This window comes from Stegostoma tigrinum, unplaced genomic scaffold, assembly GCF_030684315.1.
Source record: "Stegostoma tigrinum isolate sSteTig4 unplaced genomic scaffold, sSteTig4.hap1 scaffold_57, whole genome shotgun sequence".
NCBI lineage: Eukaryota > Metazoa > Chordata > Chondrichthyes > Orectolobiformes > Stegostomatidae > Stegostoma > Stegostoma tigrinum.
Genome location: NW_026728505.1, coordinates 309,917 through 337,792, shown reverse-complemented (window position 1 = coordinate 337,792; position 27,876 = coordinate 309,917). Strand labels below are relative to the sequence as shown.

Genomic DNA, 27,876 nt, shown 5'->3' with positions numbered 1-27,876 from the left:
GTCAAAGTAGAACCAAAAAAAAGGAATTTAGAATAACCTCGCTCTGGTGGATAAACTTATAGTATAATAGCTATAGCAAATATTACTAATTAACTGTTCCAGCATAGTAGCAGCCCATAAACAGACACTTTGGTCAGAAATAAAATTCAGAGAAGGTTCTCACATGCGGTTCTCCAATTCAGGAGGAGAAAATAATCATCCAAAGAAAATTCTGCAGTCAGGAGACATTCACTGAAGCTTCCAACTCCATTGAGACACCAATAGCTTCTGATGCAACAGAAAAGCAAAACTCAGAAATTCTGATCTGTGAGAGCTCGTCGCACTCATTCAGGCTGCATTTAAAAAAAACCCGAACCCTCTCAAGACTGTTTACTCAATGGTCTTAACTAGACAGCTTTGTGCCTCTCGTTCAATCCTTCTCTTAAAAGAAACCAAAATAAAATAATATCTTACAGTTACAGCAATGTCACATGAACACATCGAACTGTTCCTCAGGAGCCCAGGGTGGATCAATTCAGCATTTGGCCCTGCTGTACAGCCCCTTGCGTCCCTACATATGAAAAGGAGAAGGCCATTGAGACCCTACAGTCACTTACATGTAAACAGACTTAGGTAACATGACAAGCAAATGGAGCTAGGCTGTACAGATAGTCTGCTTCACGCTGGTCAACATGCCTCCATTGTTCATGGTACACATGCAGTACTTTAATGCAGTTTTACAGTAGTGTGGTGGGAAGACTAATGTTTTGTGCAAAATCACAAGTGGCATCCTCTGAAAATACATGCTTCCGTTCTCTATGGAGATCAGAATCTGGTTGGTCTGGCTAATGTCACAAAGAGGGTATTTGGGCTGCTGTCAGGATTGTGAACAACATCGGGTTCAGTGTAAGGTCACAGATTAATGTGGGGAGAGTTCATTCAGAGCCTGTGCTTCTCTCTGAATCACTGTGGGGCTCTATGTCATTTTATATGTAAAATCCACATGTATTTACATGGGTCACGTATGGGATTTCTCACCCTATCAATTTCTTTTGTGGATAAAAGAGTTCATCACCAACTTTGTAATTTTAATGCAGTAATCTCTGATTCTCTCACAGCACAACATATTAAACACTCACTTTCTTCACTCGCTCCTCATGGTACCATCATCTCAGGGATTAGACTGGTGATGACCATTTGTACCGTGTCTGTGGCAAGGAGTTCTTTCATTACAAAAGGGATCAAGCCTATGCACAGTGCCCATAAATAGTCTTTCATCAAGGCTGTACATGTGCAGACATATGGTTTTATTCATGTACATGAATCATCTTACAATGAAGGACAACATACCATTTACTTCCCACATGACTGATAGCGCTGCATGTACTAATTTTGGTGACCTATGATCAAGGACATGCAGGCCCTTTTGTGACCACAACACTTCCCAACCTCACATCATTTAATCATTACAAAATGAGATGTATGCTGTTGCTGGCCACATCCAAATAGTTTGTATGCCTTTTAAATTACTGTGGTCCAAACACTGATTCATGTGATACCCCATAACGAGCAGCATTCAGCCTGGAAAAGGGCTCCACTCTCTGTATTGCGTCAACTAAACAATTCTCAATCCATGTAGTATATTCCACCTTACCTCTCAACTCTAATTTTATTCACTCACCTGTGTGCAACCATATCAAAAGTACTCTGTAAATTCAAATACACCGCTCTCACTGGTTCTCATGTGTGGATACTTCAACTATTATATACATATTACTCAGTCGTACATGCACTGGGCAAAGGATCACAACACACAGGAATTGCCAAAACAAGTTGGAAAGTACATCAACTTCAGTCGATAATGCAGTTTTCTCTATTTTCACATCTCATCACCCATATTCTCTCTCTCTCTATCTCATACATACATGACATAAATCAAGTTAATGAATACTCCAATCTTTCTCCATGTTTTATCTCTCAAAGCTCCCTCTTTCAGTTTAAATGTATTGTTTGCATTTGGATGTGACACAATTACAACTGAGTGATGAAACTAAAAAAACATCATGAGGAAGGAACGGGCTGGAGTTATTAGGAATAGAATCTTAGGGAAGATGGTGGAGTAGCAATGGAAGACATTTCTGGGGATAATTTGGACACACATCTGAAATTTTTGGATGTTTCAATTAACATAAACTGCACAGGTTTACCAAAGATAACTTCCCTTTCCTGAATCGAAGTTGACTCTGCCAAGTCATATCATGATTTCCCAAGTGTCTAGTTTTTACAGCCCTCAAAAAAGGTTCCATATTTTTCTCATAACAGATATCAAGTTGTCCAAAATTTATTTTTATTTTGATTTCCCTCTCACTCCAGTTTTTTTTTAATGTGCGTTACAACAGCTACTTCCATTCTGCAGGAACTGGCAATTCCTGAATCTGAAGAATTCTGAATGGTAATCAATAATTCTTTCTCGTAGTTACAAGTTTTAAATGACATTTGGACAAGTTCATGAACAGGAAACAGTTGGAGAGATATGGGCCAAGCCCAGGCAGGTGGGACTAGGATAGTTTGGGATTATGTTTGACATGGACTGGTTGGACTGAAGAGCTGTCTGACCCTGTAACTCTTTCACAAGCTCTATTCCCACCTCCATGTAATCTCTGGGACATACCAGAGCAAAGTACCAAACTTCAGTTCAATTAGTTTTGAGCAGTTCCGCTTTATTAATTCTAATCTCCCACAGTTTCTCATTTTCACAGTCACAGTCCTGTAGAATTTCTGGAAGATTTCCTATATCTTATTCTGTGGAGACAGAGTAATGTATCCCACTCAGCAGTGGGTCAGTGGGGGTTGGGGTGAAGAGACACGGCCTCTGTCAACAAGTGAACACATCGGAACACTGCACTTAGGAGATAATGGACATGGCACCACTGCTACTTGGAAAGTTCTAGAATCTAAACAGTTCAATGAACTGTCATTTGATGGCCATCGACGGGTTATGCTGAAACCACTGACACAAAGCTGTAACCTCCTCATTTTAGAATCAAACTGGCTTCACACTTTGCAACTGGCATAGGTCGAGGTAGAGATAAAAATAAGAATACAATCAAAATATTAGTAACTGCAAGTGTGGCCAGAAGAGAGCTGCAACTGGAAAGGAGCAGATTATGATTTAATCAGAAACAGCACTGAAGCGGAAGTGAAAACTGAGGATATTATTAGTGATAAAGGGAATATTGTGATATAAATCAGATCAGGACAAAATGGGCCAATGGTGGTTATGAACACTTTTCTTCCTCCTCGGGTGTTTGTAAGTGAAGGTGAAAAAAACCCTGGAATAAGAGTTGAGTTTGTCACTGAAAGTGAATACAATAGTTTCCTTCGTTGCCAAATACAGAGCTTAGAAATTGAGTCGCTGGTCACAGAATAAATGAATGGGCAGAGATAGAGAGACTTACCGGGAACACCAACAATAGCGAGGATGGGATAGTAACCCGCCTGAATAACCATCAGTACAGCTTGTATCCACAATGTTAATGGTAACCAATTGATAGAAAGATAGTAAAGGCCAGAGGATAAACTCCTGTCCATTGTTGGAACATTCCAATCTATTCCTCTCAGTTTCTTATACATTGTTGTCACATTCCCGGCTGTGGTTCTGAGATTCTGATCCATCATTTGGAACATCCCAATCTGCTGGTCACAGATTCTGATCTCTCCACATCTCTGGAGCTGCTGATCCCAATTGTGTTGAATATGCCACAGCCACAGATACTGTGGGATAACGCATTGGGAGAAACCCCTTATTAATAGAAGAGGGAAACCCTCCAGTGACACAGTTAGTATCCATGGAGACTGACATTAATTCGAGTCACTGAACAAACAGCTCCAGTTAACCCCTTCCACTCTGACACTTTTAATGTAACAACAATACCTGGTTTGGGTGACATTGCCTGCTATTGGTCTCAATGCCCATCTCCAATTCATCTCACAATGATAGAGACAGAGGAGAAAGTTGATACTTTCTCTGCACAGGCTCGATGATTCTGCTGTGTTATCCACATGTGATGACGTATGTAACCATTTTCCTCAGAGCCAAATGAGAGGTTGTTATTTCACCGAAGTCTCCTCCACCACAACAACTGCCAATCCAAACACATCTCTGGCCACAACTGCCTGGAGAAAGGCAGGAAATGTGGGTTTTGCTGAACTTTCCTCTCACTGCACTAATAAATGAACATTTTATCCTTAACACAATATTTTCAATAATTTGCTTCTAAAGTTGCAAACAAATTTTTTGCAGTTTATACAGCCTTTCCTGACCAATTTTTTAGCCTGAGCCCAAAACTAAACATTACATTTCCAATTGCTTTGCTTATTGGGAGTAAAGGGTCAGAGACAATATCTATGTGAGTGATTAAGGAACAGTAAGGAAGAGGGGACAGTGGCTGTGCAGACTGGACAGGACTAACATGATATCGCCCATTAGGCAATTTCTTCTTCATAGATGGAATAAAATAAAATGCAGAGAAAGAGACAGAATAAATTTGGCTGAAGGAATGGCGACTGACAGGTGAAAAAAACACGATAGGTTGCAACGGAACGGAGGAGAAATGATTTTATATACACTGTTTAATCAGCGTATGTGTGTAGACATATAAGATTGTTCACATATGCTCAACACATTCAGGGTTATTATTGGAGATATGATGAACACAATATGGCACAGACGATGTGACCTTGTCTTGTTTGTGTCTTGTTAACATTGCATTCAGTGGAGGGAACCCATCTCCCCCATTCACAACTTTATTTACTCTCATTGTACATCTGCTTCTCTTTCAACACAATTAAAAGCCCATTTGTATTTTGCACCGCATCCCAACACCCTCTGTTTTCTGTTAGCCCTCCTCCACCTCTGGTAAGGTATTAAAAAGGCCATTTTCTGAACCTGTTCAGTTCTGAAGAAGGGCCTCGCTGGACTTAAAGCCTTAACTCTGTTTCTCTGTCTCCAAAGATGCATCTAGACCTGCTGAGTTTCTCCAGAAATGAATCAGCACATTACACCGAAAGCCAATTCTCAAATTAGCCAGACCAATAGATATTTGCAGATCTAGCAAAATGAGCCAGAGTGAAATAAAAATGTTACATCAAGATGCAGAATTGCCTGTCCACAAAGTACATTCTTGCTGTCAGAACTCTACATGCTTTTCAGCACCTGAGGCATGTTCTGCTTAGGGCCTGCCACAATATCTCTGCCTTTCCCTGGCATTTTAGCACTTTGATGTCTCAACTAGAACCTAATGTCTCACAGTGCTCCTGTCTTGCCTGGCTGTTTACTGCAGGCATAAGCCATGCAGCTTATCACTGTTATTACCAGCAGTCAGTCAAGGGCGAGTCAGCAGATGGTCACCAGTTACATCTTCAAAATGCTCCAGTAGATTTGTTGAGCCTGAATTATGATCATCAATCCAAGCTGACCCTGTCCATTCCTGCCATTGGAGGTCAGTTTGATGAAATTCTCAAAAAGTGTTCGGGAGTTTGGGAGGTTCAAGTCCATAGCTCTCTGAAATTGCAACACAAGTAGATAAGATGGTGAAGAATTTTGCTTTCGTGGTACACAGCATCAGGATATGGTCAACGTGGATGTCTGGTTCATAAGTGGCATGTCAGAGCATGCACTGTTTGTACGAGAATAACTATGGTTTCAACTATGAAATGGCCACAACTTGATCAAAAGAGAAAGTGACCATCAAGCAGTTTGAACTGTCAGCTGTCAAATAAATTAAGACAGTTTAACGTATTTGCAGGAGTTTTTAATTTTTTTAAAAAATTCATTCATGGGATGATCACATCACTGGATAAGAATGGCAGTTTCCTTCCCTGTAGGCCATCGGTGAACAGATGGGTTTTTCCAACAAAGGCAATGGATTGACAGTCATCATCACATTCTTATTTCCAGATGGATTCACACCTAGGTCCCCAGACCAGTATCTCAGCCTCTAGGGAAGTGATGGACAGAAGACTAAATAGAAAATATGTACTAGAAATCACACAATGTTTTGGTTTATGTTTCCGTCATGAGATCCATCACTGCTATGGACACCAGGTAAAGAGCTGACGAGACTGCAATGCTCCCAGGCAGAGTCACAGCGGTCACCAGGTTTCATAGCCGACGGGGAAAATGCAAATCAGGGATTATAGGACATGACTCAACCCAATCCTATGTTTGGATTTAAAACATTCCTTTGATTTTTATCCACAAACTGAAAGATTACATTGTTTCCAATAAACAAATGTCTGTGGGAGAGCAACAGAATCTGTCATTGTAAAGGTGTGCAGACCTATCTAACAAATAAAGGGCCATCGAGATCATCACAGAATTCCTACAGTGTGGAAGATGGCCATTCAGTCAATATCAACCCTGCAAAGAGCATCCCAACCAGTCTCACACCCTACCCTATCCCTGCATTTTGCACACAAGATACTATGGGCAATTTAGCATAGTGAATCTACATAATTTGCACATTTTTGGACTGTGGGAGGAAACCAGAGCATCTGGAGGAAACTCACGCAGACAGTGTCTGGGTAAGACAATCTTCGTCAGGTCAGTGCGGACTTGATGGGCTAAGTGGTCTGCTCCCACAGTGGAGGGATTCTATGATCTCCAGAAACAAGCCCAAAACACATGGTTTTTGAATCGACTATAACAAAGTGTGGAGCTGGATGAACACAGCAGGCCAAGCAGCATCTCAGGAGCACAAAAGCTGACGTTTCAGGCCTTGACCCTTCTCTAGGCCCGAAAAGTCAGCTTTTGTGCTCCTGAGATGCTGCTTGGCCTGCTATGTTCATCCAGCTCCACACTTTTTGTTATCTTGGATTCTCCAGCATCTGCAGTTCCCATTATCACTGATACTATTTTTGATTCTACTGTTAGCTATATTCAAACCAATCAACTTATTCAGAAATTTGCTGGTCGTTAACCAGGAACCAGGAACGTACCAGGAAATCCCTTTTCACATATCATGCAGGTGGATAGGCTTTAGTCAGTGTGAATGTGTCGATGTGTTGTGACAACGTGACTATTTCCAAGCTCTACCTTACACAACTGTTAGTGTGACATTTTATTCACAATACCAGCACCTTTAATTGAGCAGGTATCGGTAACATCTGTACAAACAGCCCAACACCATGGTTTATTTGATAGTGAGAGTGACAGCAATGTTCTTCAACTGTGGTTGTCTGCGAACTCGCTGGTGTGTTAACAGTTTGGATGACAATGAATCCCTTCCCACACAGAGCTCATGAAAGGTCTCTCCCCAGAGTGAACTCGCTGGTGTATCAGCGGGGAATTCGAGTCAGCAAAGCCTTTCCCTCACGCAGAACAGGTCAATGGTCTCTCTCCAGTGTGACTCTGGTGGTCAGTTTCTAGCTGGGATGGATGAAGAAATTCCTTCCTGCAATCTGCACATTTCCACACTGTCTCCCAGTGTCACTGCACTGGTGTTTGGACATTTCAGATGAATCTTCACAGACTCTTCAACACACACACCATGTGCATTTCTCCCCAATGTGAGTGCTGCTTTTTCCTTCAATGTTCAAAATCCTGAGAAAATTGGGTTGTGATAAACAAAGTGACCGTCAGACCTGGATGTGGGCCTGTTTAAATTCTCCAACTGCAGACTATACTTTCAAAGAGAAAGTAAGTAAGAAACCAGAAGGACACAGATTGTGAAACTGAGAAATTCTCTGGACATGTGTACAGCAACACTTGGGGAATATGCTGGATCACCATTAGAACAAATTCATTCATAAATATCCTCCAGGTAAGGGATCCAGTCAGTGTTTGCATCAAACTACCAAAAGAGAGAATTGGGAGAGCCAGCGAGGAAGGACAGTCATTGTATAGATCTGTAACTCCACCTTTCAATCCCTCTGAAAGAGTAAGAGCAGTGCAGAAGTAAAATTGTGGAAATCTGAAATGAAAACAAAAAATGCTTCGTCAGCGTTGTACAGCACAAAACAATCCCTTTGGTCCCAGTTGTCCACGCTGACCAGATATCCCAAATTAATCTAATCCCATTTGCAAGCATTTGACCTATATTCTGCTACACGCTTCCTATTCACATACCTTTTAAATGTTGTAACTGTACCAGCTTCCTCTGGCACCTCATTCTGCACAGGCACCACCCACTTTCCCTTTAAAAAAAGGAAATTTGCTGGAAAAGCTCAGCAGGCCTGGTGGCATCTGTGGAGGAGGGGGAAAAAAGTTAACATTTCGGGACCGGTGACCCTTCCTCAGAACCCGAAACTCTTCTCTCCTCCACAGATGCTGCCAAACCTGCTGAGCTTTTCCAGCAACTTTGTTTTCTTTTCAGATTTACAGCATCTGCAGTTCTTTTGGCTCCCTTTTAAAGACTTTCCCTCTCAGCTTAAGCCAATGTTATTAGTTCTAGTCTCTAATTCAGGTTAGTTCTTCCCTAACCTGGGAAAACAATCTTGGCCATTCACCCTACACCCACCATAATTTTATTAACCTCTATAAGGTCACCCCTCAGCCTTCAATGCTCCAGGTAAAATAGCCCCAGCATATTCAACCTCTCCCTACATCTCAAAACTTCCACCTCCTGCAACATCCTTATAAATCTTTTCTGCACCCTGCCAAGTTTAACAGCATCATTCCTATAGCAGGGAGACCAGAACTGAACACAATATTCCAAAAGCAGCATAATCAATGTCTTGTTCAGCCTATAACATGACCTCCCAACTCCTACACTCAATGCACTGACCAATAAATGCCAGCACAGCAAATATCATCTTCACTACCTTCTGTACCTGCAATCCACCTTCAAGGAACTGTGCACCTGCACCCCAAGGAGTCTCTGTTGCATAACAGCCCCGAGGGCCTCATCAGTAACTGTTTAAGTCCTGCCCTGATTTGTCATTGCCATAATGCAAATCGCTCACATTTATCTGAACTAAGTGTATTTCTATCACTCCTTGGCCCATCAACCCATTGATTACGTTCCCATTGTACTTGGGAAGTAAACTCCTTTGCTGTCTACTACAACAACAATAATTTTAGTGTCATCTGCAAACTTACTAACCATTCCTCCAATATTCATTCCACATGATTTGCATCAATGATAAAAAAAGCAGTGGACCCAGCACCAATCCTTGCAGCACACTGCTGTTCATAGTCTTCCAGACTGAACCCGCTCCCCGCCCCCCACCATGATCCTGTTTCCTACCTTCAAGCCAATTTTGTTTCAAATAGCTAACTCTCCCTGGGTTCCATTTGATCTAATCTTGCTAACCAGTCTGTCATGTGGAGCTTTGGTGAATGCCTTGCTGAAGTCCATAATAGACAGTGTCCACTGCTTTGCCTTCTTCAATCTTCTTTGTCACTTCTTCAAAAAACTCAATCAAGTTAGTGAGACAAGATTTCCTACTCACAAAGCCATGTCTACCATCCCTAATCAGTCTTTGCTTCTCTAACCACATGCAAATCCTGTCCCTCAGAATCCCCTCCAGCAATTTACCCACCACTGACATCAGGCTCAACGGTCGATGGTCCTCTGGCTTTTCCTTAAAGAATGGCACCACATTAGCCACCCGGCCTTCTGGCACTTCACTAGTGTCAGTGATACAAATACCTCAGCAAGGGGCCAGCAATTACTTCCCCAGCTTCTCCCAGAGTTTGTGGGTAACACCTGATCAGGTGCCAGGAACCTATCCACCTTTATGCATTTTAAGACATCCAGCACCTAGATCTCTGTAATATAGACACTTCTCACGACTCATTATTTATGATTCCAAGCTCTCTCACTGCCATATCCTTCTCTGCAGTAAATACTAATGCGAATACTCATTCACTATCTCAGCCTGCAGTTCCACACAGACAGCCTTGTTGATCTTTAAAGGGGCCCCTATTTTTTCCCTTGTTGTTTTTATGTCCCAAATGAAGTTTCAGAATCTCTTGGGATTCCCCTTAACTCAATTTGCCAAAGATAGCTCATGTCTCCTTTTTGCCGTCCTGATTTCCCTCAAGTATACTCCTACTGCCCCTATACTTTGAAGGATTGACCCAAATCCTGATGTCAGTACCCAACATGTGCTGCCTTCTTTTTCTTGACCAGAGCCTCAATTTCTCCAGTCAGCCAGTATCCCCTACATTTACCAGCCTTGCCCTTCACGTGAACAGGAACATGTGCCTGGCTCTCCTTATTTTAGTTTTGAGGGCCTCCCACTTTCCAAGCATTCCTTGACCTACATATTACCTCTCCCGATCATCTTTTGGAAGTTCTTGCCCAATAATGTCAAAGTTGGCCTTACTTCAATTTAATGCATATTTAGAATTTTGAAATGTATAAGTTTTATATGTAAACTGATCACATCTGCCTGCATCTGGCATATACTCCTCTAAAGCTCTCTTATCTATGTCCCTATTCAAGTGTCTTTTAAACAATGTGACTGTACCTGTATCTGCCACTTCCTCTGAGTTTGTTCCACACGTGGACAAGTTCGTAAAAATAAAAAAATCCATGTCTTTTTAAATATGTATTTCTCCTCTCACCTTACATACATGTCCCCTTGTCTTGAAATCACCCAACCTTGGGAATAAACCCTTGCTATTCGCATAATCTGTGCCCTCATGATTTTATCAACCTCTAAGGTCACTCCTTAACCCATTATACTCCAGTGAGAAAAGTCCTAGCTTTGTCTGTCTATTTGATAATCAAGCTCTCCAATCCTGGCAACATCCCAGCAAGTCTGTTCTGAACTGTCTCCAGTTCAATAATAATGTCCTTCCTGTAACAGGGCAACCAGAGCTGCACACAATACCTCAAATGAAGCCTCAATGTCCTATACAACCTCAACATAACATCCCAACTCTGAGACTCAGAGGTCTGAGCAATGAAAGCAAGTGTGCTAAACAACATATTAACCACCCTGACTACTTGTCTACATAAACTTCAAAGAATTATGTACCTGAATCTCAGCATTTCTCTGTTTCACAACTCTACCCTGGGTGCAACCATCAATTGTTGGTCCTACCCTGTTCATTTTACCAAAATACAATATCTCACATTTATTCAAATTGAACTTCATCCTCCACTTCTCAACCCATTGACATAATTGATCAAGATCTCACTGTCATCTTAGATAACCTTCACTAACCACTAATTCTCGTATCGTCTGCAAACTTACTAATCTTGTCCCTTAAATTCGCATCCAAATCATTAATATAAATGAGAAACAAAAGTGGCCCCTGCACAGATTGCTGTGGAACACACTGGTCACAGAACTCCACTCTGAAAAATCCCCAACACCACATTCTCTCCGACAACTAAGCCAATTCCGCTTCCAATAAGCGAGCTCTTCCTGAATCACGTGTGATCTAACTTTACTCATTAGTCTACCACGTGGAACCCGGTCAAAGGCTTCACTCTCACTCTGGGAGGTGCTGCAAATCTGACCCAATTCCCCCGCTATTTGTCCATCATTCCTTGAAAAGTTAAATCCCAACTCTCTTCTGAGAATAACTGCTAAATCTGCATCCAGCTACCATTCAGACTGTTCCAGATCCTGGGAACTTGCTGAGTCAAACAAACAATCTTCACATTTTCACCCTGCATTATTTGCCAATTAGCTGAATGTTGTATTCTACGGTTACCAAACATTGCTACAATGGAGAATTATCTCGGCTTCTGTTAGCTCTCTCCAAGCCAGAGACCCACCATAATTTTAATTGACTTATGGGATGTGGTCTTTCCTGCACAAACTAATATTGATTGCCCATTTTTATTGGATTTGGAGAAAGTGGTACTTTCTATGACTGCTGCACTCCATGTGCTGTAAGTACACCACTGTGTTGTTATGATGATAATCCACCCTGGAGCCTCACTACCCTCCCGATTGCAGGAATCATACCTCAAACTTCACTACCCACCTGATCATGCCCTCGAGCCTCACTACCTGCATTACTGCAGGCATTACCATCGAGCCTCAACACGCTTCACATCTCTGGAATCCCTCTCCAGCCTCACTACCTGCCTATCGTTGGAATCCCCCACTAGCCACATAACTCACACCATCTATTCAGATTCCTCCAGTCTCACAAACCACCTCATCTCTAATCTCCTCCAGCCCACAAACTTCTTTAGCTCTATAATTGTCTTCAGCCTCACAAACCTCCCTTTGTCTGAGGTCTCCTCCAGCCTCACAATCTTCCCCATTTCTGTAATCTCATCCAAGCTCACTTTTCCCTATTTTTGGAATCTTCTCCGGTCTCAGAACCCTTCCTGTCTCTAATATCGTCCAGCCTCACAAATGGATGATACAAGAATGATATTTCTTTCCTCTAATACAATCCTTATTTTTATACATCCACTTGATGGCGGTACTTTCAATTTCCTGGGCTTCAGGCCCCTGAATTTCGAGGTAAACCGCATTACGTCTATACCTCACTTTTCTCCCGAAAATACTGACCAATCATGAGTCATTTGTTCTAATATCTCATATTCTGAAATGACTTGACATATTGCTGGGTATCCTCCTATGTGAAGAGTCTCGGAGGTCTACAGCACAGAAAAAGTCTTTGTGGCCCATCCAGCCTGTGCCAGTTAAAAACCACCACCTAACTATTCTAATCTAATTTTCCAGAACTTGGCCCATAGACTCTGCATTGGCATCACAAGTGTGCATCTATATATATCTTAAACGCTATGAGGATCTCTGTGCCTACCACCCTCACAGACAGTGAGGTTCAGTGCCATTGTCACAGCATGATGACATTACAGACAGGAAAAGAGACGAGCTGAGTCTGTGCAAACCAAAGATCCCCCACACACTGTGAAAGACGGGAGGGTGCCTGATCGGAGGCAGAGGAGATTTAACAGAATGGTTTGTAGGGAGAGGGTTTTTAGTTGCATGGTTAGGGCTGTTTTTATTATAATTTTGTGTGACTTAGACATTTCTGGTACATATTGAGAATATCCATCTACAATAGATGGACTTCCTCTCAATCTCTCTCCTCGCCTGGGGTGCAGTAATCTTCAGGTTAAACCAGCCCTATGGTCAGGTAGGACAATGGTGACTTTACCTTAGGCATAGTGATGCCACTGTGCCTCGGTGGTGTAGAGGGGAATGTTGCATGTGGTGGATGGGACACCACTCTGACACTGCTTCATCTGGAGGATGTTACCTTTCTTTAATATTGTTGGGGCTGTACTCATGCAGGGAAGTGGAAAATGTTCCAACACAATCCGGATGAGTGCCTTACACACAGGAAACAAACTGTCATTGGGTAATCAGGTGCTTGGGGAAACTAAGATTGATCTCCTTGTAACAAAGGATTTTGAGGGGACCTTTGATAGGAGGTGTTTACAAAAGATAAACATTAGGACGGCAAAATGTACACTCAACTGGCCATAAAAAAGGGCTACAGGACATATATTAAAAGTCGTAGGAAAGATCTATTGAGAGAATGGGGTAATAAGAAAGAAATTTTACATGGCAAATGGGAATGAGCAGGAACACAATACTCACACACAATGCGAATATCCAGGTCCTGATTGAATTGAGTAATTCTGTCAGAGTTTGGTGTTACAATTATTGAGCTTCCTACCTGAAAGTCCACTTGTAATATCCTGTAACACAAATTCATAAAATCCATCACTGTCAGAGTAGGAATCCACAACATCCCCTCCTCCTGGCCGAGGGTAACTGTGCATTGTTCCTGCTGCACATTATTCCTTGTGGGAGTCAGCAGCTGATTCGAGGGATTTCTATTTGGGTTTCTAGGAATTTCCACATTGGGGCTTCATGTCACTGAACAGAACAACAGGTGTTTGACACAAGGCAAAGAATGGCCAAGATTTAGTGAGATGCAGGCAGCAGGATTTGCTTCCTTTTCTTTCCTTCTGTGCTGCTGCACTGCCACAATGAGACATCAGCTTTTCCGGCCCAATGCAACTTGATGAACAAGTTGTCTCGATTCTGAGAAATGGGCAGTAAGCTTCTCCCAGTCATTTGAAAAAACACCCCTTAAAAAGGCAGCAATTACGTATGTGTCATGTTGCCCAGTGCTCCCAACAAAAAGATGAGAAGAATGAGGAAGGATCTCATAAAAAGGGATAACAGTCAAGTTCCATGAGGGTTAGAGTTTATGGAGAGATATTGATAAATGGGCGACAAGTCGGCAAATGGAGTATAATTTGGGAAAACGTGAAGTTGCTAATTTTTGAGGAGATGACCAAAGAACAGTGTTATTTAAAAATGTAAAAACTGTGGAAAACTGCAACACAAAAGGGATTCAGGAATAATTGTGCAGGAAGCATGAAGCGAGCATACAGTTGCAACAGGTAATCGGGAAGGGTCATGGGATGTTATCCTTATGTCAAGGTGTTTGCAGTAGAAGAGTTTGGAATACATGTCTTAGGACAAATGTACAACTTGCTGGCAAGACCACATCTGGAAGAATGTGAGCAGCTTTTTTGGTCCACTTATTTGAGCAAGTATATAACTTCACTGGAGGCATTTCAAAGAAGATGAACTAAGATGATCATTGGTTTGGAGGGATTATGTTTTAAGCTAAGACGAAACAGGTCTGGAATATACTAACTAGATTTTTTTGAAGAATGAGAGATGTTCTAATTAAAAATAGAGGATTCTCAAGGGAGTTGACAGGATAAATGCTGAGGAAATATTTCTCATCGTGGGAGCAGATTCTCAATAAGGCAGAGAAGAGAGGGTTCTCTTTTGGAATTGTCAAGCTTAAGGCAACACAGACATGGGTAAGGGGTTTCAGTCGCGAATGAGCTGGAGTGAGGTGGAGAGAAGGAGCATTTTAGAGATTGAAATTTCTGGCATTTGTGATTGAAATGTACGGTAAGATGTTCATCTTGAGACCAGATATGACAGCATTATTGAGAAGGGTGCAGTTCAGCCTCAGACAGTTCCCAATGAGAGGGATGGATTCAGTACAATAGTAAGGAAAAATAATTTGTAATAATAACTGAAGGCAATGTGTTTTACTATCACAAAGTGTTATTGGAGGAAATTTCAACTAATCAAGTAGTGGAAGCATGATAAGCAGTTTTATAACTGAGTAACAGTGGAGCAAAGTGATGGAGACGAGTTCGATCTGAACATTGTAGAATACATGTGAAAGTTAACACAGTGCTTGTGGAAGATCTCACCTCCTGGAAGTATGTTGGTGAGAAACAGCATGGGCCAAGGATAGATCCTGGAGGGACATTTACGACATGGATTTCAGACAGGAAAGAGAGATGGAGTGGGATTTTCCAATGACGGTGAGGTCGAACATTGGTTTTAAACAGAATGGGTGAGAAGGACATAACCGGAAAAGAGAAACAGACAGAACAAGTAACAATATCTGTGAATTGGCATGGGGGAAGAGGCAGGGAGGAGGAGGAGGAGGAGAAATAAGAGTTGGAATATTTGTAGTTTAGTGAGAATAGGGCAAAGTGTTAAGATGAGCTCTGATAAGGCTTGACATGAAACTGGACAAAGATGCAAGTTTAAGCCTAAAACGAGGAGCAACATGCTAAGCAATTTGGTTTGGTGGGCTTGTGGAAGAGAGGGAAGCAGCAGAGGCAGCTGATTGGATTGTCTCAATCTTAGTGACATAGAAACTGCATGTGTCTCCTTCACTTGCTGTTGGAGCGGAGGATGGAGGAGACAGGATGATGGACAGTGTTTTGCAAAGAAACAATGCCTGTGTTAGTGATATTTAAAAATGAGTGAACAAACCTGATGACTAACTTTTATCCAGAATGTTAAAATGTACAACAGAAGTCCAGGTTCAAATCCTATCTCAGCAGATGGTGGAATTTGAATTCAATAAAAAAAAACTGGAGGAATCAACTGGTTGCCATGGCAACAATTGCTGATGACAGAGTGAAAAAAAAATCTAATGTCCTTCGGGGAAAGAAATTTGCCAACCTCAGCAAGCCACTCAGTTGCAAATCACTGCAAAGTTTCAACAAAGGAATGAAGCTGGGTGGCCCATTTGGCATCCACCAGGGAACTAGGAAAGACAACTGCAGAATCAGCCCTATCGGCCCCCCAAACTCCTGCTTAATAATATCTGGGGGCTAGTGGCAAAATTTGGAGAGCCGCTTCAAAGACGAGTCAAGGAACAGTGTCAGACTCATGGAAACATACCTGGCAAACAATGACACACACCACTATCATTGTCCTTAGTGAAGCCCTGTCCCAGCAGACGTGACAGCACAGTGCTATTCTGACCAGATTATTTGACCTGGGAGTACTCAACATTGACTCTGACGCCTGGAAGTCTCATGGCTCCTGCTGATTACCATGTACCATCCTCCCTTGGTTGATAAATCAGCAGTAGTATTATCGCTAGATTATTAATCCAGAGACCCAGATAACATTCTGGGGACCTGGGTTCGCATCCTGCCATGGCAGATGGTGAAACATGAATTAAATAATGATCTGGAACTAAGATTCTCATGATGACCATGAAACCATTGCCAATTATCAGGAAAGACCCATCTGGTTCACTTATGCCCTTTCCGGAAATGTGCCATCCTTACCTGGTCTGGATGACATGTGACTCCAAACCCATAGTGATGTGCTTGACTCTTAACTGCCTTCCAGGTAATAAACGCTGGTCCAGCCAGCGATTTCCACATCCCAAGAGGGAATTTTAAGAAACAAAAAACTCCATCATGTTGAACAGCACTTGGAGGAAGCACTGCGAGTGTGAATAGCACTAAATGTACTCAATGTCCACATCAGGAGTAGTTTGCAGGAGGATTACCAATCAGGCTGGTCGGGTCCTGAAGGACAAAGCTGCTTGGCTGGGACTGCAGCAGGTGCTGACGCACCAAAGGGGGAAAATATAGCTGATCTCATCATCACCAATTTCCCAGCTGCAGAGGCATCTGTCCATGACAGGATTGTTAACAGCAACCACCGCACAGTCCTGTGGAGACAAAGCCTCATCTTAAACTTGAGAATACCCCCCATTGCATTGGGTGGCACTAACTTCGGCTAAAAGGGACAGACTTGGAACAGACACAGGAGCTCAAAACCAGATATCTATGAGGCTTTGAGAGAGACTGCAACAGTAGCAGACCTTCTCCAGCACAATCTGTAACCTCATGGCCCAGCATATCCTAGAGACACCCATTGCCATTGATCCAGGGGACCAACACTGCTTGAACGGAGAGTATTGGAGGGCATGCCAAGGGCAGCACCAGGCATACCTAAAAATAAGGTGCCAACCTGGTAAAACCACCAAACAGGACTATCTGCATGCAAAATAGCATAAGCAGCAAGAGTTAGAGCTCAGCCACCCCATAACCAATAGATCAGATGCAAGCTCTGCAGTTCTACCACACCCAGTCGTGAACAGTGATGGACAATTAAACAACTCACTGGAGGAAGAATGCCAAAAATCCCCATCTTTACCCGACACAGGAGCCCAACCTCTCCTTGCAAAAGACAAGTCTGCAGCAATCTTCAGCCAGAAGTGCCAACTGGATGATCCATCTCAGCCTTCTCCAGAGGTCCCCAACATCAGAGATGTGAGTTTTCATCCAATTTGATTCATTTCACATAATATTAAAGAAATGAATGAACAGTGCAAAGGTTATGGGCCCTGGCAACACTCTGACAATAGTAGCGATGACTAGTGCTCTAGAGCTTGCTAGCATCCAAGCCAAACTATTTCAGTCCTGCTACGGCGCTGGCATCTCCTAACAATTTGGAAAACTGCCCAGGTCTGTTCAGCACAAAAACATTGAAAATCCAACCCGACCAATTTCCCCTCAAGCAATCTACTCTCTATCATCAGTAAAGTACTGGAAGGTGTTGTCAACAGCAGTATTAAACAGCACTTACTCAGCAGTAACCTGCTCAGTGACACCCAGCATGGGCCATGGTGGGCACTCAGTTCCTGATCTTATTACAGACTTGATCCGCAAATTCACAAACAGCTGAATTCCTGAGGTGAGGTGAGGGTAAACAGCAGAGCCCTGCACAAAAACCACGTACTTCCACTTCAGTGACAATGACTGACAGTGACACCTTAGTTTCAGCTCATCTGCTGAACCTCTCATCTATTCCTGTGTTACCTCTAGGCTTAACTATCCAAACTCACTGCCAGTCGGCCTCCCACATTCAATGTCCCTGTAACCTCAAGAATACCTAAAGTTCTGCTGCACACAAGTACATTTGTACCAAGACCTGTTCACCCATCACTGCTGTGCTCCCTGACCCACAAAGGCTCCTGTTTATAAGCAACAATTTAAAATTCTCAGATAATAAAATGTGAGGCTGGATGAACACAGCAGGCCAAGCAGCATCTCAGGAGCACATTGGCCTGCTGTGAAGCTTTTGTGCTCCTGAGATGCTGCTTGGCCTGCTGTGAGCTTTTGTGCTCCTGAGATGCTGCTTGGCCTGCTGTGAGCTTTTGTGCTCCTGAGATGCTGCTTGGCCTGCTGTGAGCTTTTGTGCTCCTGAGATGCTGCTTGGCCTGCTGTGAGCTTTTGTGCTCCTGAGATGCTGCTTGGCCTGCTGTGAGCTTTTGTGCTCCTGAGATGCTGCTTGGCCTGCTGTGAGCTTTTGTGCTCCTGAGATGCTGCTTGGCCTGCTGTGAGCTTTTGTGCTCCTGAGATGCTGCTTGGCCTGCTGTGAGCTTTTGTGCTCCTGAGATGCTGCTTGGCCTGCTGTGAGCTTTTGTGCTCCTGAGATGCTGCTTGGCCTGCTGTGTTCATCCAGCCTCACATTTTATTATCTTGGAATCTCCAGCATCTGCAGTTCCCATTATCTCTGATACTAATTTAAAATTCTCACCCGTGATTTAATTCCTGGCTGTGACGAGCCCTATCTCCCTGCACACACAACCTTCAAGAGTTCGATAACTCATTTAGTTCCAGACTCCAACAATGTGTTTAATCATCCCTTCACTATTGGAGGCTGTTTCTACAGTTGCCAGAAAACGTGATCTGGAATTCCCCTGATAAACCTCTTAGGTTTGCTTTCCTTGAGAGAGTCAGGAAAACCTGTAGATATGGTAACTTTTTGGTCACCTGACCTAATATGGCCTTACGTCAAAAGTTTGTTGATAATATTTTTGTGAAATTATAAAACATGATAAAAATACAAATAGTTTGTTGATTTGGACACACACCATTAGCTCTTCAGTATCGCTAGATGAATGATCTGTAACTTCTCAAATGGAGCATTGTGAGAGCACCTTTATCATACAAACTGAAGCAGCACACGAAAGTTAAACATCACCTTCTCCACAGGGAACAGGGCTTTGGCAACGATCGCTGGTATCTGTGGAAGGAGAAACACACAGTAAATGTTGCAGAAGTGCAAAATGAATGACAGATAAAAACGCTGTAGAATTTGGTGGTCTGAAATGGAAGAAAAATACACTCTCTTTCTGGGAAAATATTTCCTGACTGTGAAAGATACCATTCAAAAATTAATCTGGTAAGAGAGCAGCACATGGTCAGGGGGTGGGCAGCAGTGGAAAATTTATTTACAAAAAAGGTACAAGGAAATTACAGTAAAATACTACAGAGATCAAATCTATCCATCATTAGAGACTGAAGAGATTAGACACCGACAAAGGTGATCAGGGAGCACAGAAGTGAGCAAGAGCAGTGTGAGCTGCTATGATCCAACAGTCTGGGAAAAAAAATCCATAAGAAACAAACATTTCTCTTGGATAAGAGATAATAGGAACTGCAGATGCTGGAGAATCCAAGATAACAAGGTGTGGAGCTGGATGAACACAGCAGGCCAAGGAGCATCTTCGGAGCAGGAAAGCTGACGTTTTGGGCCTGGACACCACTTCAGAAATGGGGGAGGGGAAGAGGATTCTGAACGAAATAGGGAGAGGGGGGAGACAGATCAAAGATGGAGAGAAAAGATATTTGGAGAGGAGACAGACAAGTTAAAGAGGCGGGCATGGAGCAGGTAAAGATGAGGAGAGGTGGGGAGGTAGGGAGGTGATAGGTCAGTCCAGGGAGGACAGACAGGTCAAGGGGGTGGGATGAAGTTAGTAAGCAGGAAATAGGGGTGCAGCTTGAGGTGGGAGGAGGCGATAGGAGAGAGGAAGAACAGGTTAGGGAGGCAGGGACAAGCTGGGCTAGTTTTGGGAGGCAGTTGGGGGAGGGGAGATTTTGAGGCTTCTGAAATCCACATGGACACCATTGGGCTGCAGGGTTCCCAGGCAGAATATGTGTTGCTATTCCTGCAACCCTTGGGTGGCATCATTGTGGCACTGCAGGTGGCCCAGGATGGACATGTCATCTGAGGAATGGGATGGGGAGTTGAAATGGTTCGCAACTGGGAGGTGCAGTTGTTTCTTGCGAACTGAGCGTAGGTGTTCTGCAAAGCAGTCCCCAAGCCTCCGCTTGGTTTCCGCAATGTAGAGGAGGCCACAACGGGTACAGGGGATGCAGTATACCACATTGGCAGATGTGCAGGTGAACATCTGCTCGATGTAGAAAGTCTTCTTGGGGCCTGGGATGGGGGGGGGGAAAAGAGAAGAGGGAGGAGGTGTGGAGGCAAGTGTAGCACTTCCTTTGGTTGCAGGGGAAGGTGCTGGGAGTAGTGGGGTTGGAGGGCAGCGTGGAGCGGACAAGGGAGTCACGGAGAGACTGGTCTCTCCGGCAGGCAAGCAAGGGTGGGGAGGGAAAAATGTCTTTGATGGTGAGGTCGGATTGCTGATGGCGGAAGTGTCAGAGGATGACGTGTTCGATCCGGAGATTGGTGGAGTGGTATGTGAGGATGAGGGGGATTCTTTTTCAGTTGTTATTGCAGGGATAGGGTGCGAGGGAGGAGTTGTAGAAAAATGCAGGAGACACGGTCAAGGGTGTTCTTGACCACTCCGGTGGGGAGGTGGGGAGTGGAGTTGCGGTCCTTGAAAAACAAGGACATCATAGATGTACGGGAGTGGAATCCTGGGAGCAGATGCGGCAGAGGTGAAGCAATTGGGAATAGGAGATGGCACTTTTGCAGGACGGTGGGTGGGTGTGAGATGTTAATGTGATAACATCCCATTAATTTAAAGAAGTATAGAAATCAAAGTCTTTCATCTGCATTTGATTCCTATACAGAGACTTTGACTTATAGAAGTAAAGTCTTTTATCTACTCACATCGGTATGCAGACACTGCCCTGAAGCTTCCTGCCCAGCTAGGAATTCAGTGTAAAGCTTTTGTAACTCATCTTCTCACACATCGGCATGCAGACACTGTCTTACGTTTCCTGACTGAACTGAAATTAGAATCAATCTGTATCAAATAGGGTTAGGTGGGGAAATTTTGTAAAGGTGTGAAACCTCTAAAGCATGTAACTTCTGTCGCTGACTAAGGGGCCAGGGCACTGACTTTGTCCTAGCCAGACACACTGGCAACTTGAAATCACAATCTGTCCCGGACAACAACTCAAAATCACCTCCTGCCATGAGCAGCTACTTCACAAGCAATCGATACTATATCCTGGTCTTTTATGTTGTCCATGTAATAATTGCTTGGTATCCTGTTTTTGTCTGTTGTAGTAATTGTTTTATGTATCATGTCATTGGAGGTTGTGAAATAGTTTTCTGTATCATGTCTTTTGTAAAGTATAAAAAGCAGGGACTGTCCGGGGAGAACTCCTTGTGAGACTTTGCACTGTGTGCCGGGTTGAGTACAGTGATTCTTCACAGCTTGTACTTGCTTGGTAAGAAAATGATTTGTGTTTTTCTAAACAGGTCAGTGTCTTGTTATTGCAGCACGTCCGTGAGGGTCTCCGAAAACAAACTTGACAGGTGGGAGGAGGTGTATTCTAGGTAGCTGTGGGAGTCAGTGGGCTTGAAATATATATCGGTTTTGAGATTGTTCCCCAAGATGGAAATAGAGGACCAGGAAGGTGAGAGAGGTGGTTAGAGATGGTCCAGGTGAACTTAAGGTTGGGGTGGAAGGTGTTGGTGAAGTGGGCAAACTGTTCGAGCTCCTCATAGGAGCACGAGGCAGCGCCGATACAGTCATCCATGTACTGGAGGAAGAGGTACGGAAGAGGGATTGTTCCAACAAAGAGACAGGCAAAGCTTGGGCCCATGCAGGTACCCATGGCCACCCCCTTTGTCTGTAGGCAGTGGGACGAGTTCACCGAAGCACATAATGGGGTCAGTGGAGGGGAACTGGTCAGACCTGCAGGACAGGAAATAGCGTAGGGCTTTGAGGCCATCTGTATGGGGTATGCAGGTGCTAATGTGGTATACTGCACCGCTGCACCCGTTCTGGCCTCCTCTATATCAGGGAAACCAAGCAGAGGCTTGGGGACCACTTTACAGAACACCTACACTCAGTTCGCAATAAACAATTGCTCATCCCCACCTCCCTAACCTACTCTTCCTCTCACCTATCCCCTCCTCCCATCTCAAGCCACACCCCCATTTCCTACTTGCTAACCTCATCCCACCCCTTTGACTTGTTGGTCCTCCATAGACTGACCCATCCCCTCCCCACCTACACTCACCTTTACCTGCTCCATCCCCACCTCTTTAACTTGTCTGTCTCCTCTCCACTTGTCTCCCACTCTCTCCCTGTTTGTTTCAGCATCCCCTTCCCCTCCCCCATTTCTGAAGGGTGTGGGCCCGAATACGTCAGTTTTCCTGTTTCTCTGATGCTGCCTGTCCTGTTGTGTTCCTCCAGCTTCACCCCCGGCCCTTTTAAAGTTTCAAAGCTGTCGCGCATGCGCCCCGCGGATCACTGCCCCCAATAAAGATGGTGACGGTCACACGGGCCGATCGCCATCTGAGGCGTTGATTTGTTTTCTGCAAACGTGAGTCTGGGAGTTTCAAATGGGTGTGTTTTCCGACGTGCACTAACTGTTTGTAAAACTTCCAAACCCATACGAATATCACTTCCCTCCAGCTTTCTACCGTTTTGCTTTCTTTACTGTGGCCTGCTCTTACCTCAATTGCACAAATCTTGGTCTCAGCGAAGGATCTAGGCCCGAAACGTCAGCTTTCCTGCTCCTCTGATGCTGCTTGACCTGCTGTGCACATCCAGCTGCACACCGTGTTATCTCGGATTCTCCAGCATCTGCAGTTCCGGTTATCTCAGCGACTCTGCACCGCACTCGTGGATGATCACGTGGTTTTCACTGATCCCGCCCTCCCTTCATTCCGATTGGGCGATATCCGTCCGGTCATGCACGGCACACCTGTGCTCCTATTGGTCGCGCACTGACATCAATCAGCCAGACTTCACCGTGAGCTTTAGCATGCGCAGTGCTTTGTGTTATTGTTGGAAGCAAATGAACGTCGTCGCAATGTTGCATTTTGAGACGAATGAGACTGAAAACCGGATCTGTCTTTTTACCTTCACAGATGCTGCCAGACCTGCTGAGCTTTTCCAGCAACTTTGTTTTTGTTCCTGATTGACAACATCCCAGTTCTTTTGTTATTTTTTAATAAGTCGCGATTGAAAAGGCTTCCTGCAGCTCAAAGCTAAAGGTACTCTTGATACCGCTCTGTCAGCCAATAGAGAAATAGCGGTGAAATAAGGGTAATAAATACAGGTCTAGCAGTCCTCAGGTAAGATGTAAAGGGAATAATTATGAATATGAAGAACATCACGTGGTGAAGTGAGGTGAGTGTTGTTCATATGAACTGTGATTGGGCAGAGAGGGAGGTTAATCAAAAAAGAACAAGCAGAAAAGAGATTCTCAAGAAAGGTCTGTGCAATGGAAAGCAACGAGAATCAGAAGATAAAAGCCCAACACAAGAAAAAGTTTGAAGACCGTGGCTGCAGAAACTCCAATAAGTTGTTTCACTGCTCTACTGCCTAGTTATTGACTTAAGCAGTATAATCCACATTCAACTCTAAGTAGCTGTCTGAGTTTGTCACTGTAGTTTACTTCATAACAGATAAACTCCACACTTTGTCTCAATAAAGCTGACAGTTGGTTCACCAATTAGTTCTGCTGCCAAGTCCGTTCTTGTTTGAAAAGGGGTATAGATCACATTTAAATAGACAATGAAAAATGTCAATCCAGGCTGGGAGCAAAATTCTACTCCCTCGCCACTGACTCCATCCCTGCCCCAGGTAACTGGCAGGTAACACACTGGTCACAGTCAGGGTGCAATATTTCACCCCAAGATGAGCTTCTAACCACATTACTCACCCCCACACTCATTATCACAAAGACCACATACAATTTCAACCTCAACAGCATCTCAGGTCATCTGCTGCTGAAACTCTCATCCATTCCTTTGCTACCTCTCGACTTAACTCCCCAAACACACTCCCGGCCGGCTTCTTAATACTACTTCCCTGAAATCTTGAACTGATCCAAAAATCTGCTGCCCATGTGTTTATTCTCACCGATTTTAACATCTTCAAGTTTTGTCATTCTGTGCTCACTAACATAAACATTTTCTCAGTGGCAAAGCACCAAGGTTTTGAAATTCATATCCTTATTTTGAAATTTTGGCATCACACCACTTTCGTTTGATAGTCCCTCCAGCTGCAAACCCCTCTGAGATTTATCTGAAGAAGGGTCACTGGACACAAAACAGTAATGCTGCTCTCTCTCTCCACAAGCACTGCCAGATAAGCTGAGTTTTACATCAATTTCTGCTTGTGTTACAACTTTCAAGCATCTACTGTCATTTTGCTTTTTCCTTCAAGACATTTGTTCTCCCTGACTTCCAACCTCCTGTGGATTTCTGGTTTTAACTCCCACCTTTTTCATGTTTTCAGTTCCTAAGGCCATAAGCTCTTGAATTTACTCCCTAAACATCCGTGGTTTTCAAAGTCCCCTTGTTTGTTCAGGATATTCCTTGAAACCTACTTCTTTGGCCAGTTTTGGGTCACTTGTCCTAATAAGTACCTGGTATCAAATATTGTTTTGTGACAACCTTGTGTAATATGTCAGATCATTGGATTGAATCAAAAATGTGAAAACATTTAAATTGTTCTTTTGGAAAACATCACTAATCCTTCACGATCATTTGGGAACTCGTTACCTAATATCATTGCAAGTGCGACTTCACCACATGACCTGCACTGGTTCAGAAAGGTCAAACATCAAGTTCTCCAGATGTAACTGAGGATTGGCAATAGTTACTGATACCTTTGGAGAGTGATCCAACGTTCATGTATCTGGATATGGTGAATGAATAGACAATAGGTGCTGGAGTAGGCCGTTCGACCCTTCGAGCCAGCACCACCATTCATTACGATCATGGCTGATCATCCACAATCAGTATCCTGTTCCTGCCTTATTCTCATAACCCTTGATTCCACTATCTTTAAGTGCTCTATCTATCTCTTTCTTGAAAGTATCCAGAGAGTTGGCCTCCACTGCCTTCTGGGGCAGTGCATTCCATATATCCATCGCTCTCTGGGTGAAGAAGTTTTTCCTCGACTCTGCTCTAAATGGCCTACCCCTTATTTTTAAACTGTGTCTTCTGTTCTGGACTCACCCATCAGCGGAAACATGCTTCCTGCCTCCAGAGTGTCCAATCCCTTAATAATCTTATACGCCTCAATCAGATCCCCTCTCATCCTTGTAAACTCAAGTGTATACAAGCCCAGTCGCTCCAATCTTTCAACATATGATAGTCCCGGACGCCATTCCAGGAATTGAGCTCGTGAACCTACGCTGCACTCCCTGAATAGCCAGAATGTCCTTCCTCAAATTTGGAGACCAAAGCAGCACACAATACTCCAGGTGCGGTCTCACCAGGGCCCTGTACAGCTGCAGAAGGTCCTCTTTGCTCCTGTACTCAATTCCTCTTGTTATGAGGCCAGCATGCTATTAGCTTTCTTCACTGCTTGCTGTACGTGCATGCTTGCTTTCATTGACTGATGTACAAGAACACCTAGATCTCGTTGTACTTCCCTTTTACCGAACTTGACTGCATTGAGATAGTAATCTGCCTTCCTGTTCTTGCCACCAAAGTGTATAACCACACATTTATCCACATTAAACTGCATCTGCCACGTATCCGTCCACTCACCTAGCTTGTCCAACTCACCCTGTATTCTCATAACATCCTCCTCACATTTCACACTGCCACCCAATTTTGTGTCATCAGCAAATTTGCTAATATTACTTCTAATGCCTTCGTCTATATCATTAATATATATCGTAAACAGCTGCGGTCCCAGCACTGAACCTTGTGGTACCCCACTGGCCACTGCCTGCCATTCTGAAAGGGACCCGTTTATCACTACATTTTGCTTCCTGTCAGCCAGCCAATTTTCAATCCAACTCAGCATTTTGCCCCCAGTACCATGTGCCCTAATTTTATTCACCAATCTCCTATGTGGGACTTTATCAAAGGCTTTCTGAAAGTCCAGGTACACTACATCCACTGGTTCTCCCTTATCCATCTTCATATGGACATGTTGCAGAACCTGTTGGGTAGGAGAAGTTCAGAAACAGAACAGCGATGGCTTCCTTCTGACTCGAGAGGGTCTAACTTTACTTTTTAATTGAAAAATCTTCAGGTTCATTTATAGTTCTTCACGGAGTATGAATTGTTGAACTTATTCAGCTGCATGTGTCCAATAAATTTCTTCAGATGTGAGGTCAAAGAAATTCAAAACTATTCCTCATCCTCCCACAGACTTTCTCTCACTGTTAAGGTGCCTACTCATGGACTTAGGGGATCCAGGTACATGATTATTTGAAGTTTCCATCCCATTTAAACAGTGGTTAAACAGTCTTTTGGCACGGCAGCCTTCATTGCTCAATTGTTTCAGTTTCGGAGTTGGGAAGTCATATTGAGGTTGCACAGGATGTTGATGAGACCTCTTCTGGAATACAATGTGCGGTTTCTGTCACACAATTACAGGAGGCATATCATGAAGCTGGCGAGCGTTAAGAAGAGGTTTACCAGGATGTTGCCTGGTATGGAAGCTTTGATTTATAAAGAAAGGTTGGATAGACTTTGACTTTTCTTGCTGGTGCTTAGGAGGTTGAGAGGCGGCCTGTTAGAAGTTCATAAAATAATGAGACATGTAGATAGTATGAATTGTGGTCGTCATTTCCCAAGGATGGGAGATTTCAAGACTAGGGAATGTTTTTAAGTTGGGAGGAGATAATTTAATAAAAAAAAATGCAAGGCAGAACTTTGCAGTGACTGTGAACAAAGCAATGGCAAGTTCCAGCAGAGAAACAGGTGGCAAAGAAACAGGTGACAGCCAGGCATGTGAGGGCTAATGTGTTTCGTTTGCAAGTGACATTCACCGCTTCACAAAGTGGAGAACGTTGAAGTACAGCAGCGACGGTGATTATTTTGCAGGATATTCACCTTGCAAATGGTTTTTCCGCCAGTATCCCTGATTACATCGCAATCGACAGGATGAAAGCTGCAGCAAGACGTGTGGAGCCAGTGGTGTAATTGATACGGCATCTGATTTTGAATTGGAAGTTTGGAATATTGTATCCTCTCTCACTCGAGTGAAGTTGACAGCTTTTCTACCCTTGCAAATTGACAGACACTCCCGAAGAGGAATGTCTGGCCAACGCTGTTTTTGTCAGGTTCCCAGCAGCTTAAGTGAATGGATTGCTGGGTTTTGGAAATTGAAAATTGAAATTAAAAGGTAAATGAGTAACTTGAGTGTGGGGCTACTTCAGCTCATTGTATATTTCATATCCCACCTCATGGCAACAGTACCCATTGTCAGGAGAAACTGCATGTGTTCCACACAAAGCTGCCTTTTGCTGGGAAACCTTGTGTACAGCAGGAGAAGCGGGTAGAACACTGTGTGTATAAGACTGACACTGAGCCACACATTAAACGGTAAAGATAACAAGTAAAGTTGGAAACTTGCTCGCCCAGCTGGCTTGTTTTCGTTCAGACTTTTCGTCACCACGCAAG

The 27,876-nt window shown here is 43.6% G+C and overlaps 1 protein-coding gene and 1 long non-coding RNA gene across 6 annotated transcripts in view; one reads left to right on the top strand and one right to left on the bottom strand.

Moving 5' to 3' along the window:
* LOC132208914 (uncharacterized) lies at positions 1-23,158 on the bottom strand. 5 transcript variants are annotated; one of them, XR_009445029.1, is made up of 5 exons: positions 22,954-23,158; positions 19,276-19,317; positions 13,528-13,628; positions 454-7,952; positions 1-267 (listed from the first exon to the last, which is right to left on the bottom strand). It is a non-coding gene; the product is annotated as an uncharacterized LOC132208914 (long non-coding RNA). The 5 variants fall into 5 exon arrangements; XR_009445030.1 differs by having other exon boundaries at positions 3,438-7,952; positions 22,954-23,156; XR_009445031.1 differs by lacking the exon at positions 1-267 and having other exon boundaries at positions 5,771-7,952; positions 19,232-19,317.
* The window catches only part of LOC132208913 (ral guanine nucleotide dissociation stimulator-like 1), a 59,357-nt gene continuing 54,225 nt past the window's right edge, over positions 22,745-27,876 (top strand). Inside the window, exon 1 of the mRNA XM_059644206.1 lies at positions 22,745-27,876. The gene's annotated coding sequence lies outside the window, so the exon portion shown is untranslated.